A 13,108-nucleotide genomic window follows, 5' to 3' on the forward strand; every position below is an offset into this window, starting at 1 on the left:
AGGGAGTCGGAGGGATGGAGAAAGGAGTGCAGACATCAGAAGAATCAGGTAGGTGGGCCAGATAAAACAATGCTAAAACCACAATGTCCAATCATGTGAAGTACCACGTGTCCACATAGTGCAACAGAAACACATGTCCAGGAGAACGTCCACACACATCGCCCTCATAGCGCATCTTAAAAACACAATAAATACATAAATAATTAAAAACCCCTAAAACACCCACCACACGTCCAGCAGGCACACCCTAACTGCAGGCTGCCAAACAACTGCACCCTCACCCCACACACAAATGAAAGCACCTCTAAGGCCCCGACCCGAATCACCCTCATGTACCACCCCAATGCATGTGATACAATGCCATTCCAATACCCACAGACCCATTAATAACCCTCGCCCTCCTTTACTCCACCACAGGGTCCGATCCAAACGACGAGCATCAGGACACCCCTACCAGCACACCTGCAAAGAGGGCCAAGACCAACGGCCAAAGACCCTCCACCTCAGCTGCACGCATCAAGACACGGCAGCAGCACAAATCAGGTGGCAGCACAGAGGAGGGAACATCAACAGGCACCCCAGCAGCCAGCATGCCCACTAGACCACCACCACAGGTCCCCCCAACGGATGCCAAAGAAGGCACTGGCTCTGGTGGCAGCAGCACCATAGGTGACACCCCAATGATGGCAGCATGCTCCGACACAGAAGACGGAGATGTCGAAGTCAGATCCATCCATGACCTGTCCCAATCCCCCTGTCTGTCCCATCCCGTACAACATGAGAATACCACGCAGGGGCACCCACAAGACGACGACTGGCCATCCCCCCCAAGCCCTGTGGCAAGGCAACATGAGGTCAACAGCCCCTCTGTTACCCCCCCGCAAATGGCCATGGCCCAGCAGAGGCAACAGTCCCTCGACAAGTTAATCGGGAAACAGCAGCAACTGGCCACGCTCCTCAAGGACCATGCCGATGAATGTGGGGGCACTAAGGCAGACATAGAAACATCAACTGAGACACTCAGGGCAGAAATGGAGAGAGGTACAGAGACACTAAGGGCACAAATTGAGAGTAGCACCGAGAGCCTGAGAGTCCAAATGGAGAGAAGCACCGAGAGCCTGAGAGTCCAAATGGAGAGAAGCACCGAGAGCCTGAGGGGGGAACTGCATGCGACGTCCAAAGACGTATGTGCCGAACTTGCCGCAGTGCGCCGTGTGCTCACTGAGCTCTCACAAACCCTTAGGGACATGCATGGACGTGAGCAGGCAGAGACATCATCCGTTGCAAGTTCCGTCCAGGGCAGCCCCCAACGTAGATCTGGGAGGAACCTGCGCTCCACAGGCAGGGGTGCCCCTGATACCCGCAGAGGGGGCTTGCAATAGCGACAGTCCACTGACAATGAGCATCTTTGGACACTGGTGTTCGGGGGGGAGGTAGGAGGGTGGAGGGGGTGTGTTGGGCTCACTTGGGTGGCGGGTCGATAGGGTGTTCAACATGATATCACATATGCCATAAACAAGTGCACGATCAACCAATGAGATGTGTCGACAATGATCATTATGTACTAGGCCATCCTAGGCGTATAGTCCATATTGTGCATGTACCAGACACACACAGTGCCACGAGTCCCGTGTCCATGTATCAGCCACCAGGCGTGAGTGCTAGAAGCATGCATCAATGACATGCTGACGAATGTCACGGCCCTCCGGTGCCTCGCAGACTCCCTGAGGTGCTGCCACATCCCCACCCTCATCATGACCATCATCAGGTGCTTGCAGTTCTGCGTCTGGGGGCATGGGCACATTTCTACGTACGCACATGTTGTGGAGCATGACACATGCCATCACCATCTTTGCAACCTTCTCATGGCGGTACAGGAGTGCCCCGCCAGACCTGCTGAGGCAGCGGAAACGAGTCTTCAGTAGGCCGAATGCCTGTTCAATGACTACACGGGTACGTGAGTGGGCATGGTTGTAGTCCTCCTCATGCTGGTCCCGTGGGTTCCGGACTGGTGTGAGGAGCCATCTCTTCAGTGGATACCCAGCATCACCTGTATGTGGACGATAAACGTATGATGTGGAATGCCATTGCTACGTACGCACACCCCCCCCCCTTCCTGCCAGGTCATTGCCGCATCACATACCCCACATCATCATGCATGAAAAGAGACTCACCGAGTAGCCAGGATCTGTTCCCTGCGTGTCGCTCCATGTAGCGTGGTATAGTAGAGTTCCTCAAGACCATAGAATCATGGGTTGATCCAGGGAATCGGGCACAACAATGTGTAATGATCCTGTTGGAGTCACACACCATCTGTACATTCAGGGAATGATATTGTTTTCGGTTGCGGTACTGGGCCTCCATGGCATGTGGGACGACCAATTCCACATGGGTGCAGTCGATGGCACCAATGCAACCCGGTATGCCGGCAAGTGCATGGAATCCCACTTTTGTGTTGGTAATGTCCTGCTCCGAGCGTGGTAGAGAGATGTAGTCGTCTGCGTGCTTCAGGAGGGCATCGAGCACTTGCAATAGTGTCTGTGAGAACAGTGGCTGAGAAATGTCATGCAACTGTCCGACTGTGTGCTGGTAGGTGCCCGTGGCCAGGAAGTGTAGTACAGACACCACCTTCAGTAGGGGTGGGATGGCGGTTGGGCTGTCTATCATGCTGACAAGGTCAGCCTGTGTCATGTCCACTATTGCGGCTATGGTGTTCCGGTCCAAACGGTAGAGGGTGTGGATCTGCTCATCAGTGAGGTTGAACGGATGTGCTCGGAGGCGTGGGATTGCGGGCTGCCTGCGTGGTGGTAGTGGCTGTGCTGGCGGCCCTTGCTGGCCCTGCCTTGGCCTCCTCCTCCTCCTGCGTCTCCTCCGTGCGGCCTGTTGTAGTTGGTGTTCGTCTTCTTCTTGGAGTTGGAGTACTTGCAGTGCTATCAGGTCCCCCAGGGCCAACATCGCGAGTCCTGCCGGTAGCATTTCGGAGTGGGTGTGGTTGTGGGAGGAGACTGGGTGTGCACTTTATGTGTTTTCAGGCTGTATGGCCTCCACCTGTGGTGATTCATTCCACCTGTGCAAGCTGCTCTCCCCTTTGGGCGAGCACGTCCCGCACACAACGCTGCTAATCGAGGAACGGCATCTTGCTATTGCAATCATGTATTTGTACCCGATGGCCGTGTAACATTAGTTGATATGTACATTCGGCTATGGTCCCATTGTTTCACATACAATCTTTGCAGTCGCGAACAGACTTGTGATGGCTCAGTGGAACGTAGTACTCGAGTCACGGTGGGCCCTCATGCATCACTGTACAGGGTTGCAACGACGGACGGGGCGTCCCATTAGTGGGTGATGGCAGTTGACATTTTCACACACAGCTGCACAAGCTGGATTATTTTGTGATTTCAAACGGCCACAGATGCCTTTTCGACGTGATGTTGCAAATGAGGAATTCGAAGTCCGGCGCTTTCGGTCTTCGGCTAGCTGAGAGGAGATGCCCACAGGTCTGAATGCAAGTATAGTGTTCTATTGTTCGATGTCCTTGAGACAGAGGCCATGGCGAGGAAGCAATGATTGATATGAATAGTTTGGGATGCGCTATATTGACGTGGGCGATGAGGCCGGACGTCCCCGAAATCATGTAACTTCACAACACAGTAATTACGGGCTGGGACACTGTGGATTTTGCAGGCTGCATAACGCACAGACTCAATGGAAATCCCGAATGTCTTGTGAGTAAATATTCCGGTGTATTTATTGCAGGATGAGGGAATGATGAATGGATGCATGGCCAGCTGATTTGATACAGGGTTTGCCATGTACAGGGCTTGTTGGAATCTATCCGGCTCCCCTGCGCTATGTGATGCAGGGCTGCCATAGTGGCACCATCGTCTATCTGGCCTTGTTGAGCCCTCCCTGTCTCGAGGCGCCTTCAGACACTTGTGTCCATGCACGTTGACATTCCCATCTGATGGAATCTGTTTGGACAGACGCATGCACAGGTACACTCGTTTGGGATGGTGTTTACACCTCGATATAGATAGTTATGAATGGCAAGTGGTTTTGGGGTGGTGATGATCCTTTGGAGTGGGCTAGCATGCATATGGCTGTGGATTTAGTGTGGTCATTGGAGTGAGTTCTTCGAGAGTAGGTCTGATGGCCATTCTGTTCTTTTTCTTTTCTTTTTGTTGACAGGTATCTCCTACCCTTTTGCCACTGCCATCTGTATGCCACTCCTGCAGATGGCGTGTACTCCCGACACCTGCTGCTTCGTGTTAATCAGTGGAGCAGCATTACGATCTTATGGGACGATCGCCAATGGGCCACATGCCCTTACGCAAGACTAGTGGCTCGGAGCAACATTTCGGCCTTTCAGTTGGACTAGTGCCTCCCCATTGGGACGGGCCTGCGGTTCTGTGCGCTTCCATGTTGCCTTTTCGTACGTGAATGTGGCTCTGTGTACCATGATGGGACAGGGCGTCACACAAGTAGTAGCTGGTCATTCCTTGCGGATGCAGCCCACAATGGTGATATGTGTTTTGGAGTTCATGGACTGATGGCTGTATGAGCTTGGTGATTTAGTTGTGCATTAAATTACTATTCTGATATGGCCCGTGTAGCGTTCTTCTTTGCGAGTGATGTGGCATATTCCTATTTGGGGAGCGATGTTTTGTGAGGAGATCTGCATTGGGTTCCGGTTTCGGAGTATAGTCGCGTGGTACTGTGCTGGGCGCGTTTGCCTACGGAGCCCAGTGAGGTCAGGGATGGGGGATGCCAATATGACTGTTTGGATGTTGTCATGCTCAGGGGCGGGGGATTGGGTTTTGTGTGACAGACGACGGTCAGCCAGGTGGACTGGTGGGATGTTGTGATTTTCGGAATATTGCTGGTCACAGGTGCCTGTGTTTGCGTGCGTTTCGGGGGGGGGGACTGTGGTCATGTCCATTGGAATGGCTTCTGTATTCGTGCCATCTGTGCCCTGCAGCTCCCATTGGCCCCTCTTGTGGATCTTTTGTTCGTTGGCATGCATGGGTGACTTGTACATTTCACTGGTAGCATTGTGACTTCATTGCACCTACGAGGAGTTGTGCTTTGTGGGCAGGGAGCGGTGTACAGGCACTCAGTGGGGCCGTTTACGGTTGATTCGCGATGCCGTACTTCTCACCATGGCGGAATGGTGCTTTCCGCCATGCTTGATGGCGTTAGGTACATGTCCGCTAGGGTCGGAATTCGCGTACCCTTGCGCCATGGTGGTATTTACGGTTTGGCATGGCGCGCGCGCGCTTACTTAGTGCAGTTAGCGTTGGCGTTCACTACGGTGTCGCTAATGACTTCGTACTTTGCGGTGGCGGGTCATAGTCGCACCGAGCGCTATTCGATGGCGGTATTGCATCTCCGCCATCGTTTTCCGATTTCCGCCAGGGTCGTAATGAGGGCCACTGTCTCGAGATCAAAGATGTGCAAGGTGTCTCTGAACCGTGAACACTTGCACTGTCTCTTGATCAAATTGAATTGTTTTTCCAAGTGCCGTTAGCTAAATGGATTTTGGCTTTTCAGATTGATTTTTTGGGACTTTCAGCTCCGGTTTGCAACTGTGTCTCATTAAATTAAGAGCGCATTCACAAGAAATTACATGAGAGATTTGTAAGTGCCATAATTGAGTGTTTTTCCGTGCCGATTAATTACATTTGTGTTATTTCAGAGATCCTGCAGCCATGAAGAGAAGCCGGGATTAGATTTTGAAGAGTTTTTGGACTGTAATTGTAATGGGCTATTTATAATGCGCTTAATACCCACCGGTTTCTAAGCGTGGACACGGGGATCGAACCTGTGTTCCGTCGCGCCGTCTTGCTTCCAGAACGAACGCGTTGCCCCTGAGCTGCCCTCCCAAGAATGCACCCCTGCCGTTGTCTTTAATTTAGGGTGGCCTCATTTTATTTAGGCTTAGGCATGAAATACGCTCAGTGCTAGATGTCCTATAATGTAGTTCTAAACGTTTTTAATGAATTAAACTCATAGAAAATCCCTGGCTCGTAGATCCACGCTGCTAAGGAATAAGTCAACAAAAGCTGCTGTTAGGGCGTTGCCATGCAGTCGGGTGGTGTTTGCGCATGCCTGCGATACATCAGCCCTTTATGTGTGTGTTTTGGCCTTCTCTGCACGAGCCCCCCACAGCTGACAACCTGTACTATGGGATGTTGTCTAATTAGGAGGCTCTAAAATAATGTTTTAGAACTGTGCCATAACAGAGGAGAAATGCCCATTTGACAATCATTAGTGACGTGCACCTCAGCTGCACGTCCCTCTACTTCCAGTTGTAATGGCTTCTCCGGCCGGTGCACCGGCGATGGAGAGAGCACGTGGGGCTCTGCGGGCCGAGGCCTGGCTGTGGAGCATAAATGAAGGAGGCACACACAGTGGCTTGCCCGGAACTGCCTCCTCCTGGTGGGCTTTTATTCAACACACCTTACGTCCCGCAACGCAGTGACGTAAGGCGTACACAACATTCCTCTTTTTTTTCCAACAACTTAAAACACAACACACTAAATACAGTCATGTCCAATTGATTCAACTTAACTCTACTATGCATTCTAGTCCAACACACGTTATAGTCCTACCACTCATTGGGCCTCATTACGAGTCCGGCGATAACTATGGCGTTAAAACCTGCCTTATTACCGCCGGACTCGTATTACCATTCCGCCTCCGTGACTCCCGGAAATACCAGGGCATTACGACCCTGGTGTCCTGGGAATCCCAGAGGCGGAATGGTGTAAATCCCCATTCCCATTGAGTCCAATAGGACTCAATGGGAATGGGGAAGTTTAAACACCGGCACTATCTCGTGATGGTGCTGGTGTTTCCACGTCCGCCTGCAGGCGGGAGGTGTTCAACCCGCCTGGTCAGACCTGGTGGGAAGATCACCTCCCGCCTGCCGGACTCGGGATCGGGTGGTTTTACCGGCACTGTTAATTCCAGAACGCCCGACCTGTAATGAGGCCCATAGTCTCTTAAATTTTCTGGGGCTCTCGGTGCAGTTCTTAGGGTATAGCGCCCACATCTAGGGGCTGCCCCCAGATTGTGTTCTGTTGCGGCTCACCTGACTTACTTGGAGACGCCTCCCTCGGTACTTCTAGCAGTCCGTCTGTCTCGTGCTCCTCGGTCGACTCCTCCTCGGGTTGTTGGTACTCAACTTCCGGCGGTGACCCTGCTTCCTCTGAGGGCTGCTGGTCCCCATCAGTCCACATTTGTCGTGGCACTCCTTTGAACCATGATGCGTTCCTGTGATCTGTCGTTGCCCTTGTGTGGCCGTTATCATGGTTCCTCGCCACTGAGATATGGTCTGTAGCTCCTTAGGAATCGATACAGGTCCACCCTCCAGGGGTTGGAGTGTGCCCGGGATAGGGTAGCACCTTGTTGAGGGTACGCATGAACCTCTCCACGTCTCCATTGGCTTGGGGCCATCTCGGCGTGATGTGGTGATATTGAATGTTCAGATCATCCAGGTAATTCTTGATTTCCGCCCCTTGGAAGGGTGGCCCGTTGTCGCTCCAGATGCAGCGACAACGGGCCATGGTAGGTAGGCCATGGGTGGCAAAAATCTTCTCCAGAGCCGGCATCACCATGTCTGCAGAGGTAGATGGCACGATTTCCACCTCAGGATATCTTGAGTAGTCGTCGATTGCTACCAACAGGTACGTGCCTTCCTGGACTGTGCAGAAGTCAATGCTGATCGTGTCCTGCCTTGATGACCCCCGTTCTGCTGCTTCTATGGGTTCAAGGTTCAGTGGTGTGCTTGTTATCTGACACGGCAGGCATGCTGTTATAAGTTGTTCCACCTTGGTGTCAATGTGCGGGAACCATAATCGGTGTCTGATCCTGGCTTTGGCCTGACCATGCCTTTATGACCTTCGTGGGCCAGCGCAATGACTCTGTCTTGGAGCCCTGTGGGTATGACGATTCGAGCTCCTCTTAGCATGAGGCTTTCCTTGGTGAGGAACAGGTCTTGTCGTACCGGGAATATGCCCGTGAGGAAGTCTCTGGCTTCGGGTGTGCGATTGTGTACGTTTAGCAGAAACGATTTCCATTCGCCGGAGATGATGGAGTCTTTGACGAGGTCACAGCAGGGGTCAGCTTGGGTAGCTTGTATGATGTCCTCGATTCTGTTCGCTCTGGGTTTCATCTCATGGAAAACCTGGTAGATGTGTTCCTCGGTTCCATCTGCCACATTAACTTCCCTTGGCGTGGCCGCTCTCGGGTGTCTGGATAGGAAGTCTGCGGGGTTGCTAGTGCCAGGTTGGTATGTCTGTTCAAATTCGTACTGTTGCAGGTGTAGCAAGCATTTCCCTATCCTTGCCGGGGGGTGTGAGGAGGATCCTGTGAATATGGGGATGAGAGGCTTGTGGTCCATGTATGCTTTGAATTTTCATCCAAACAGGTATATGTGAAAGTAGCGGCAGCCCCACAATGGCCTCAATGGCCTCTTTCTCAATGTGGGGGTACCTTTGTTCAGTGGGAGTTAAAGCACGGGACGCATAAGCAATCGGCTTGGTCTCACCTGTCGGGGCCACTTGGACCAGGATCGCCCCGAGGCCGACGGGGCTGAGGTCAACATACAGTTCTGTTGATAATGTGGGGTCGTAATACGCGATTGTGGTGTCAGCCAATAAGGACGTCTTGATCTGCTCGAAAGCCTCCTGGCAGTTGGGACCCCAGACCCATTTATTGTTCGATTTCATGAGTTCCCTTAGTGGCTCGGGCATCTTTGCCAGGTTGGGGATAAATCTCCCGCAGTACGTCGCCATCCCCAAGAAGCTGCATACTTCAGTAAGTGTTGTTGGGTGTGAGGCTTCCCTGATGTCTGCAAATTTTTGTGGGTCAGCTGAGACTCCTGCGCCGTTAAACACATATCCGAAGAAGATTATTTCATCCTTCATGAACTCACACTTTTCCCGGTGAATGGTTAACCCTGTGACCTCCAGTACCATCTTGAGGCGAAGCTTGTGTTCTTGCTTGTCGCTGGCATGGATGAGAATGTCATCACTGACATTGAATACTCCAGGGATGCCCTGTATCACTTCCTGGATGGCTTGCTGAAAGACTTTGGCCGCTGATGATATGCCGGAGCTCAGTCTTTTGTATCGGCGCATATGATATGATATGATATGATATGGTATTTGTAACGCGCCTATACACAGGTGTTTCAAGCATAGCCAGGTGCGTGGAGAACATCGTAATGTACCTCGAGTCCCGATGCAGTTTTAGCTGATGTTACCCAGCATTGAGGTCAATCTTGGAGAACACCTTTGATCCATTTAGGTCTGTGATGATTTCGTCCAGTGTAGGGGTGATGTGCCGTTCCCGCTTGATGGCTGCGTTGGGGAGGAGCATGTTGATGAAGATCCTCACATCCCACGGTTGTTTTGGCTTCTTAGTCACCACCATGGGTGAAACCCACGGTGTCGCCCCAGTGACCTCCTCTATGATACCGGCTTTCTCGAGTTCACGCAGCTCCTTTTCGACTAGGTCTCTCATGTGAAAAGGTGTCTGTCTGTGGTGCACCGCTCGGGGCTGCACTGATTCGTCGATGTGGAGTTTGATGAATTTGCCTTTCAGGCATCCTATACCTTTGAGGAGGCCTGGGTGCTTGTCAAGGAGGCTGGCAATGTCCAATTGGTCTGTGATGATGCAGACGAAGCGTATCAACTCTAGGTCTTCTGCTGCATCCCCACTCAGCAGGCACTCGATGCCTGCGTCGACGACATACACCTTGGATTGTAGTGTTCGGTCGCCTCTGCTGAGAGTTGTCCGAAACGTCCTACCGCTGGTAATGGAGTTTTGCACCCGTAGTCAAATAGAAGCGTGTCTGTCTTCCTTAGGACTGTGGGGGGAATAGCTTTCGGAACATGGTAGCCGGCATGACGTTCACTGATGCCCCAGTGTCGATTGTCATTTGAGTCTCTTGGCCTTGAATGGCCACTAAGCATTTACGTCTTTTTTGTCTTTTTGTCGACTTTGTGCCTTTGTGGTCAAGTGCTGAGACTAGGTACACTTTCTGCCCTCTTCTCAGATGTCCACTATCTGTCTCTTTTGTTGTGATGCCATCGCCATCGCCTTCTTCCTCGGTGGATGAGTTGGCCGTCTCGACACAGTGGGCATTGGCCTGTTTCTTTTTCCTCATGGCCCTTTTTTCTTGTTGCGGCAGGGGGGCGTTGTGCGGGTCCTGACGATATGCAGACCCTTGCGTAGTGATCCTTCCGGCCTTATGCTCCGCACGTGGTTCCCTGTGCTGGACAGTTTCGCCTTACATGACGTACGCCTCCACATCATCCACATTCGGCGTGTCCTGGGGTCCTTGATTGCCACCAAGATGAATTGTTTGCATCGCTGGAGTCTTCTCTTGACTTTTGGCAGCTGGCAATTTGCACTATCGTTGCTGTCATCGATGTTAGCTGGAGCTTTTGCAGGGTGGTGCTCATGTGTGCCGCCCTCGCGTGTGATAGTTCCCTCTGACGTCCGTATTCAAGGATTCTGGCCAGTGAGATGCCCTTTTTTCACTCAACACTGTCCTGCGTAGCTTTTCCAAGTGCATGCCGTTGATGACTTGGTGTCTGATCTCTTTTTCGACGTTGTCAAACTCACATGAGAGCGCAAGTTTTCTGAGTCTCGTGTGATATGCGTCGAGCGTTTCCTCTTCTAGCTGGATGGTGGTGCAGAAAATGAAAGTCTCGTAGTTTGGGTTTAGTTGTGGCATGTGCCGTCCCACCTGCCAGGGTCAGACCTAGCGGACGGACGGGCACCCGCACGCAGAGTTTCACAGAAGCATCTGGACCGTTATTAACGGTGCCAGTGCTTCATGAGTCCCCATTCCCATTGAGTCCTATGGAACTCAGATGGGAATGGGGATTTACAATTTACTGGCGCTGAACTTCCCGGAGCACCGGGGATGCAATCCCCCAGTGTTATGGCAAGCCAGGCGCTGGTAAATCTTGCAAGTCCAGCAGCAACCCGCCGGCAGCACCTTCGGCCGTGTTCACTGTATATTTTTTAGCACCACTGCCCATTGCCCTCGGCCATGCCCAAGCCGTGCCCACTGTATTTTTGGGCACCACTAGCCATGGCTATCTCTCGAATCAGGAGTAAAAATGACGGCTTTTCCATTTCTGAAAAGCCTCATCCTACAATGCTCTGTGGGAGATATAGCTATAATTTTGGGAGACGGGAGCACCCACTTCTCCAGCAAATATTTTTTTTAAGTACTGGGTGCAAAATACCCAAACTACAAAAACTACAAAAGGATCGCAAGTCAACGCTTCATGTCCAAGTTTTATTCCCTGCTTTGGTATGAAATGAGGAGGGGGGTTATATGTGATATTTCCGCACATTGAAGACCGAATATAAAATAGACTGTTTTCTTTAATTGATTTTGTGCGGCCCTTAATATGCCAAATACCAATAAATTGTGTTATAAAAAAAAATAATGAATCCTGAAGAATTTGTCCACATGCTGGGAAATAATTGTCTCTCTTGAACCGTAGCGACATGTAGAGATGGAAGTGGGGTCCAAATTGGCCAGACAGGGCCTTACTAGCAATTGATCAATCTATTTAGGAATCAACAGAGAATTTGTTGACGTTATACGGAGTGCGAAGGAAAGGATCGGGATCAAAGCTTCGATCAGGACCTTCCTACCAAACATGCCAACGACGATCTAAACTAGATCTTTTGATGAGGTCGTACAGAAATGGGCCAAAGGATAAAATGCAACTTTAAGAAACCTTACATGTATTGCAACTACCAAAGCTATTTACTGTGTGGGCCCAAATCCGCTGCACTTAGATACAGGTAGGAAGTGAGATGTGCCCTGGGACAAGGTGAATAGCAACAGATCTATCTGGGACAAATTAAAATATTTGACCTAGTAAGTAGATGTTATGTTAAAGGTATTTGTATAGCGCACCGTCAACAACGGAATTGGTCCCCAGGTGCTAAGGCGGATCTGCAAACAAGAAGGCGGGTTGGATTAGTAGGGTGAAGAGGGAATAGGATAGTGAGAGAAGTGGTGTCCTGTTGGCGGCTTCAGTTCGGTATACACCTTGCACTCAGCTTTAGTGAGAGTATCGGATCAAAGTCAGGCCTTGTGTGCTGTTGGTCCAGTTTATGTGTTTGTTTGTTGTTGCGGTGAAGCACGTGTGGCTTGCTGTGCGAGAGGTGGTTGTGTAGGGTTTTGTATGAGTTAGGCATGTTTGAGCTTTTTTGGTTAGTGCGTTATATGTCTCGAAGCTGACCTTCATAGTTTGGTTAAGTGCCTAGAGTTAAGAATCCTGTGTGGTGGGGCACATGCTCAGGTCTCATAATGCACTACGTTTCACCATATGATCGACAAAGATGGAGGCTATACCTAAAGTTGAGAGTTCTGTGAAGTGGGGCAAAGGCCTCGGTTCCACAGAGATGGAGGTTACAATTGAATTCGGCTGCACCAGGCTGATATTCAAAGTTCCAAGTGTGGGACTTGATAACAGTCACATTTCCCTCGAAGTGCGGCACCTGCCAACCCCCACAGTCCTATCCAGATGCGGCGCAGGCCAACGTTCACAACTCCATCCAAGAGTGGTACATGTTGTTATTCCTAGTTCTAAGTGTAGGACTTGCCAACATTTACAACTCCATCCAGATGCGACGCACGCCAACGTTCACAATTCTATCTCAGTGTGGCACATGCCAATATTCAGTTCTATGTGTGGGACTTGCTAGCATTCTCTAGATGTAGAGGAAGGATGTTTATGGTCTTCATCGAAGGAAACATTTCCCAACAAATGGTTTTGGAATGGGATATATACACTAGAGTCAGACAGTAGATGATTTAGATGTGTGAGTAGGGAGCCTCTTTTCTAGCTCAGGAATACTTGGAAGGTGGTTACAGAAGGCTAAATGAGTAGGCACTGCTTTGGCATCAATACGCTGTGTTTCATGGACAGAACACACTTGCTTAAGCCAAAGACTGGATATTATAATGTACTTTAGCAGAAAGTCTTATATTTTTTTTCAGAGTGTGGGAGCAAATCTGCTCCCAGCTCACATTCAGAGAACAAAATGAAAGTCCTACCTTCAC

General features: G+C 50.8%; 1 protein-coding gene across 1 annotated transcript in view; it reads right to left on the minus strand.

The window, feature by feature from the left end:
- The window catches only part of STUM (stum, mechanosensory transduction mediator homolog), a 396,348-nt gene that overhangs the window by 347,856 nt on the left and 35,384 nt on the right, over nucleotides 1-13,108 (minus strand). The gene's annotated exons all lie outside the window — the stretch shown is intronic.

Source organism: Ambystoma mexicanum, chromosome 4q (genome assembly GCF_040938575.1).
Source record: "Ambystoma mexicanum isolate Mex_15411 chromosome 4q, UKY_AmexF1_1, whole genome shotgun sequence".
Classification (NCBI taxonomy): Eukaryota; Metazoa; Chordata; class Amphibia; order Caudata; family Ambystomatidae; genus Ambystoma; species Ambystoma mexicanum.